Consider the following 7,153-nt stretch of genomic DNA (forward strand, 5'->3'; position numbering starts at 1 on the left):
TGCCTTTTGCATCACTATTCAAAATTTCCACAAATTTCCATTTCCTCAGGTGACAAACTTTTCTAACCAGGTTCAAAAGACATTAAAACACTAAGATAGTTTCGTTTATTTCATTGGCTTATCTCAGTCATGCATTTAAGCATGGGCCTTGAAACAGGGGCTGCAGGGTGTGCAAGTGCACCTCCTAAAATTTTTTGTTGGCTGTAAAATGAAACATTGCATTCCTACTTACTTCTCTAAGGTTTAGAAAACAGTGCGTACAAAGAAAAAAAGTGATGCGTAAGAAAGAGCTTGTTTCTTCTCAAAGAACAAAGAACAAAAATAAATGAAACGAAAAGAGATAAGATCTTGTTTGTGTTAAATACTGAACCTAGGTTTGCACCCACTAAGCAAGCTTCGTTCCCGAGCCAGTGCGCATAAGTTCAATAGAAGAACTGCAGATTAAGGCTGATTATTTCTTATGAAAAATTCGTTAAACAGCGGAAGAAATACTTCCATTTTTAAGTCACACATTTCTGACTGAATTTTTGTGTTACCAGCATTGAAAACACTAACCCCCAGGTATCGATTATAAATTTCATTGGATTGGTTTGTAAGTCGAATTCTACCAGCACAGGGTTATGCTTGAAAGCTTTAAAGTTTGCTTGACGAGAGTAATCCTTCTCGAGAATTCTCGAATATTCTAGAAAATTTCAATTAACTTCCGGATGACGTGAAAGTCATGGACTTCCGGTTCATCCCTTATATAAAGCGAATGCAATTCTAATTTCGCCTTTTGCCTGTCGGTTCTTAGGCGTACGCATTGAGCCACGCAACTCGCACACACAAACTCGCATGTGGTTGCAAGGTATGTTCATGTAATATGTTACAAGCGTTTTCTTTCAAACTATTCTTATATGTTAACGTATTACAACCAGTAATAAATATGTTATGACTTATTATGAACATCTCACAAGTTCTTATTTTTCTTGTCGTTTTACGTTCAAGATGGCGACCCCTCTTTCTCGCATGCAATTGTAAAATTGTAGGTTGTCACATACTGACATCACCACAATCTTGTTTGCTCTGGTTGATACTGTGAGAGCGGGCAGCAGCCTGCAGTCAGAGGTCTTACAGGGTCTCATTCCTCACATTATAAACTTTGGTACTTGGTTGTTAATTATTGTGAGAGAAATTCAACATCCAAGTACCTATCGCAAAATCCTATCTATCCCTGGCAAGCCCAGTTTTGGGGGTTTGTTCTACTCTCATGTCAATTCCAATTTCTCTGGCATATTTCTCGAACTTGACTGTTAGTGTTCCGAGTGCCCATACAACTACTGGAATGCTAGACACTCTCCTCATAGTCCACATTCTTGCAATTTCGTCTTTTAGTAGTCTGTACTTTTCAATCTTCTCTAGTTCTTTGTCATTTATGTGTGCATCCCCAGGTATTGTAATATCTATAAATTTGGTTTCCTTTTTTCCTTTATCTACCACAATAATATCTGGTCTAGGCACCTTGTTAGGAGTCATATTGGATTGTAAAATCCCACAGTATCTTATATTCCTTGTTCTCGGTGACTCTTTCTGGTGCATGTTCATACCATTTCCGTGCTCTGTTCAGGTCATACTTTCCACGTAGACGAATTTGACCACGTTATCGTGCCTCCTTTTGTAATGCTTTTGGCCTGCTTGCTACACTCAATCACAGTATGTGAGATTGTTTTGTTTCTGCTGCCACACATCCTACAAAGACGTGATTCGCTACTCTTATCTATTTGGAACTTGGTGTAATTATTTCTCGGCCCTTGTTCCTGAGCGTTGCAATCAATTCCTCAGTGCATCCTTTCAGATCACTTTTTCTTAGCCATTTCCAAGTGTTGATCTTGTCTTTTCCTTCGATTTCTCCGAGGTATTGTCCATGCAGTGATTTCATTTTCCAATTGCTTACTCTTTCATTTTCATCTTGTTTCTTAAATTTATCATTAAAGTTATTATTATTATTATTTTATCGTAACACTGGGTAGGTAAAAATGCACCGGAGTCTTTAGTCGTCTGTCAAGTCACAACACGAACCTCAGACAGATAATACTTTCCTTAAGATGTACGCTGTACCCAATAAGGTTGCTTTTTTCAAGACATCTATCTTGCATGGGATTTCCAGTTGCCTTAAGTAGTCTTGAAGTTTCAATAGGATTGATCCCAACGCTCTGATCAACACTGGTATCACTTTTAAATAACCCTCTCGCATTCTATGCAGTCTTACCATTTCCACTTTCAACCTCTTTACGCGCAAGATTCATATCATTTGGTATGGTTACATCAATGATCTGACAGTATTTGTCTCTCTTATTCAATATCACAATATCCAGCCGACGGGTTCATCCATGGTTTCTCCTGATGGTAACCGCAATCCTCTGCAGGCTACTTTCTTCCCACTTTTCATATTAAGTGCTGAGTATTTTGTAATCCTAAATTCTATACCGATGCCCCATTATTATTATTATTATTATTATTATATATTATTTCTTTTTATCACAAGTTTTGTTGGATCTCCTGGAGTCTTACATGCGTGGCAGGTTTGCTACCTGCAATCTACGGTACCATTCTTTTCGGTTATCTAATACTTTCCTGATTATTCTGGTTGTGCCAAGGTGGCAAATATTTTGTAACTGGACACTCTATTCCAATTTTCTTTATATTGCCCTTGATGTCTTCGGATACTGATCCCAAGGACTCACCAATAATTGGTACTATCTTCAGCTTCTTCATTTTCCATAGCTGGGCTATTTCGTACTTAAGAGGGTTGTATTTAACTATCTTTTCGCCTTCCTTCTTGACTATTCGTGGGTCAAAGGGCCATATAACATCAACTATATAGCATATGTGGTGCATCTTGTCCACCACTACTGTTATGCTCTAGCACCTGATCTGTTTGGATTGGAAAATCCCAGAGGATTTTGCTAGTCTCCGACTCAACCACTCTCTGCTGTTTGTCCTCGTACCACGTCTTGCCTCTCTCTAGCCCCCACAGTTTCCAATGTAACACTTTCGCTACCTAATTGTGTCACCACAACTTGTAGTGGTTTGGGGAAAATCTCGGGCATTCGTTCGTGATATGGGTAGTGGGTTCATCCACTTTATTGCATATACAGCACAGAAGAGACACTTGCTCATTCCTAAAGTTGACCCTACAGTTCGTATCCAAAGCTTGGTCTTGCGCTGCCAGTATAGGGATCCCAGTCTCTTTTCTTAGTGTTCCTTTCATCAGCCAATCGCACCTATTTTTTCCAGTAACTTCTGTTGTGGCCTCATAGAATTGATTATGGAGGCCCTTCTTGCGTAGTTTTTCATGTCCTTTATGCGCTTCTTCCTTTGTTTACCCTTGTTTTCTCTGCTTTCAATACTCCCTCTAACTGGGGAACGAGGGCACGTTTCCAAAGGTGAATTATTCAAACCCTGAAGAATTCCTCTCAACACATGGCTATGATGCTCCCCCACTACTTCTGCTCGTGATCAGAGATGCACATATCGTCAACCACTAAGGCACATGCTCAACTCGTTATGGTTAAACAACTGACAAGCAAATCTGTGGTATTGAGCAGAATATTTGCTACAGCCCATCTTTTATACCATGACAAAACAATGTACATGTATTGTTATTTATATTTATATTAATATTATTAACGAATAAAAAGTTTTGAATGGTACAACGATGCCCTATAATACAAAAACTGGACTATATACTTGTTGTAATTTAGTTATCTATAGTCCAATGATATTTCGGAATACAATTCCTTCTTCAGATCTTCTTAGATGGAGTCTCTGCTATAAACTGTTTACTAACGGCTTTTCTCCCCCCACCCCCGAAGTGTCTCAGTAGTGGTCTCATTAATATTATTATTATTATTGCTTGTATTTCAGTCTGTCATCTTCTTAAGGGGCAATTAAATTTGATATTTCTTTGTCGCATGGTAAATTAGATATTTATCCACTAACATTATCTGTAATTTGCTTTAAAATTCAGAGAGGGCAGTTGGAGTATTTTTTTTTCTGAATATTTTGTTATTCTTTTACTTGTTTCATTCATTTGAGTGCAGCCATGCTGGAGCACCACCTTCAGGGGTTTCTTAATCGAACAAATCGACCCCAGGACTTATTGTTTCTAATACTAGCAATTATTCTATCGGTCTCTTTTGCCGAACCGCCAAGTTACACGGATGTAAACACACCAACATCGGTTGTCAAGTGATGGTAGGGGGACAAACACAAAGACACATACACATAAACACACACACTCATACATACAGACAAACATGGAGTAGATGGACAAGGACAACTGATGAAGGGAAGTATTCTTTGTTGCATGTCTCGTTTCTCTTTGTTTTTGTTTTTTTTTGTTCAAAAAACAAGTTCGTTTTCTGTTTTCGTCTATGTTTTCGTTTCTCGTTGTGTTTAACGTGTTTTTGTGATGTCCTGTACCCATATATGCATGTATGTATACATATAGATGTAGGTATGTACATATATGTATGGATATATGCATATATTTATATATTATTTATATTATTATATATATCAATATATATATATATATATATATACGACCGTATCCTTTCAGTTTCCATCTACCAAATCCACTCGCAAGGCTTTGGTCGGCCCGAGACTAATGTAGAAGACACTTAACCAAGGTGCCATGCGGTGGGTCTGAACCCAGAACCATGCAGCTGAGAAGCAAGCTTCTTTAATATTTCTACATTATAAACAACAAATTTGTTGCCCAAGGAATCAAGAATTTGTAAAAAGTCTAAGAAATTACAGAAAAGGCGTCGCCTGTATACATTTGACATCGATAAAGTTGATTAGGCTGTTTAACAAGACAAAAATGTGGTCAATAAAATACTGAGTTCAGAGCATGTTGTGTGTTATCTATGCTAATTATGCAACCAGGACCACACCCTCACCCTTGATAGACTAGTTGACCGTACACATTAGTGGGTTAGTAAGAAAATTACTGCAGACTCTATCGATCATCCATTGTCTATCATACGTCAAGGTGGTCTCATACATACATACATACATACATACATACATATGTGTGCATGTGTATATATATATATGTGTATGTATGTATGTATATATATATATATATATATATATATATATATATATATATATATATATATATATATATATATATTCTTTTGTTTTTCCTTGTTTCTGTCAAATGACTGTGCCCATGCTGGAGCACCACCATAAAGGTTTTTTTGTTGAAGAAATCGACTCCAGGGCTTATTCTTTGTAAGTGTAGCAAGTATATGTTCAGTTTGCCTGTTTACCTTTAAATAGATGCACATCGGCTCATACGTTGTTTTCTACAAGTGGTCACATGACCAGGTAACGTGATGGTTGAGCCTTTCTGGCTCTCATCCCATCATGTGATAGACCAGCTGAGCACAGGAATTTTATGTCTATCTGCCGGGAGCTCACTATCAGCTATATAAGGAAACTTTTCCCTCTAATTCTTTAGTGAGGTAAGTTGCGCAGCTGAGTTCGGATCTCAGCAAAGAGCAAGTTTTATTTCACAGGTAGCCTTTGATGTGAACGTCTGTTCTTGCCTTCCAGTAGAAGTTATGTTTCATATTTGTTACCCTGATCTACACCGCATACATCATGTACCAACTGCATGTAGGTAAACAGATAGATAAGTAGATAGGTACCTTGGTAATATGAACAGACAAGCATACACACACATACATACATACACAAAAAAAGACGGAAAACATTACCATATACACACACACACACACACACACACTCCACACACAAGCATGAACACAAACACAGGAATATGCAGAATACATACATACAAATATACAAACATGCAAACGCACATATATATATGCATACACACACACATGCATACATACATACATATAGATACATACATATATACATGTGTATACATATGCACACTGATGCACCCACATGAGTACAAAGAAGCAAACAAAAAAGAACACCGCTTTGATAACAGACTGAGTCAACAACTATTGAAGAGGTTACAAGAAGCAACGAAAATTTTAGAAAAAATTAAATAAGTAAATGAATGGAAATTGAACTGGTGAGAGTATTAATAATCAGAATGACTCGATTCAGACACAACAAAATTCAACACACGAATTCACATAAAGAATCTTTCAAACCAAATACAAAAACGAAATACATATATATATATGTATAGATTTAAACACGACGGGCTTCTTTCAGTTACCCTCTACCAAATCCACTCACAAAGCTTTGGTCAAGGCTATATGTAGAAGACACTTGCCCAAGGTACCACTGATCCTGGAACAATACGATTGTGAAGCAAGCTTCTTATCACAAAGCCATGCCTGCACCTATGTACAAATATACCATAGAGAGTCATGCATACACACATATCATATAGTGTGTTGTAACCCTAAACCACATGGTCTTGAAACAAGCTCCATAGCTACCCAACCCTGACTGTGACTATTACATCTTTATTTATAGTGAAAGTATAGCAAATATGTTGTGGTATTTATATACACCAGCCTTACCTGGAGTCAAATTTGTCTTTTGCTCTTTCATAACAGACAAAATAAATACCTGTCATGTATTGGAGTCCAAATAAGTGGATTACGTGAAGGCGGGTACTTTAGTGATTAGAGTATTGCACTTACAGTTGCTAGATCATGAGTTCGATTCCAGGACCGGGCGGTGTCTTGTGCAAAACACTTCATTTCCCGTTGTTCCAGTCCACTCAGCTGTACATGGGTAACCCTGTGACGGATTAGCTTTCAGGTTAAGGGGAAATTTTGCCCTCCTCACTAAGCCAGCGGGGTGACCACATACGAAAGTTCAAACAATGTGAAGCGCATTGTGACTAGCAATGTATAACAACTGATATTCTGGTTGATACAGTGCCCCTGGACTGGCTCATGTGCGGGCGACACATGAAATCTTTCGAGCGAGATCGCTGCCGGTGCCCCTGGGCTGGCTCTTGTGCGGGTGACACATGAGGTTTTTTCGAGCGAGATCCTTGCCGGTGCCCCTGGACTGGCTCATGTGCGGGTGACGCATGAAATTTTTCGAGCGGGGTCGTTGCCAGTGCCCCTGGACTGGCTCATGTGCGGGTGACACATGAAAT

At 38.4% G+C, this 7,153-nt stretch overlaps 1 long non-coding RNA gene across 1 annotated transcript in view; it reads left to right on the forward strand.

Moving 5' to 3' along the window:
• Positions 1–7,153, forward strand: part of LOC128248912 (uncharacterized) — a 29,353-nt gene that overhangs the window by 909 nt on the left and 21,291 nt on the right. The window lies entirely within an intron of this gene.

The sequence above is a fragment of the Octopus bimaculoides genome, chromosome 10 (assembly GCF_001194135.2).
Source record: "Octopus bimaculoides isolate UCB-OBI-ISO-001 chromosome 10, ASM119413v2, whole genome shotgun sequence".
NCBI lineage: Eukaryota > Metazoa > Mollusca > Cephalopoda > Octopoda > Octopodidae > Octopus > Octopus bimaculoides.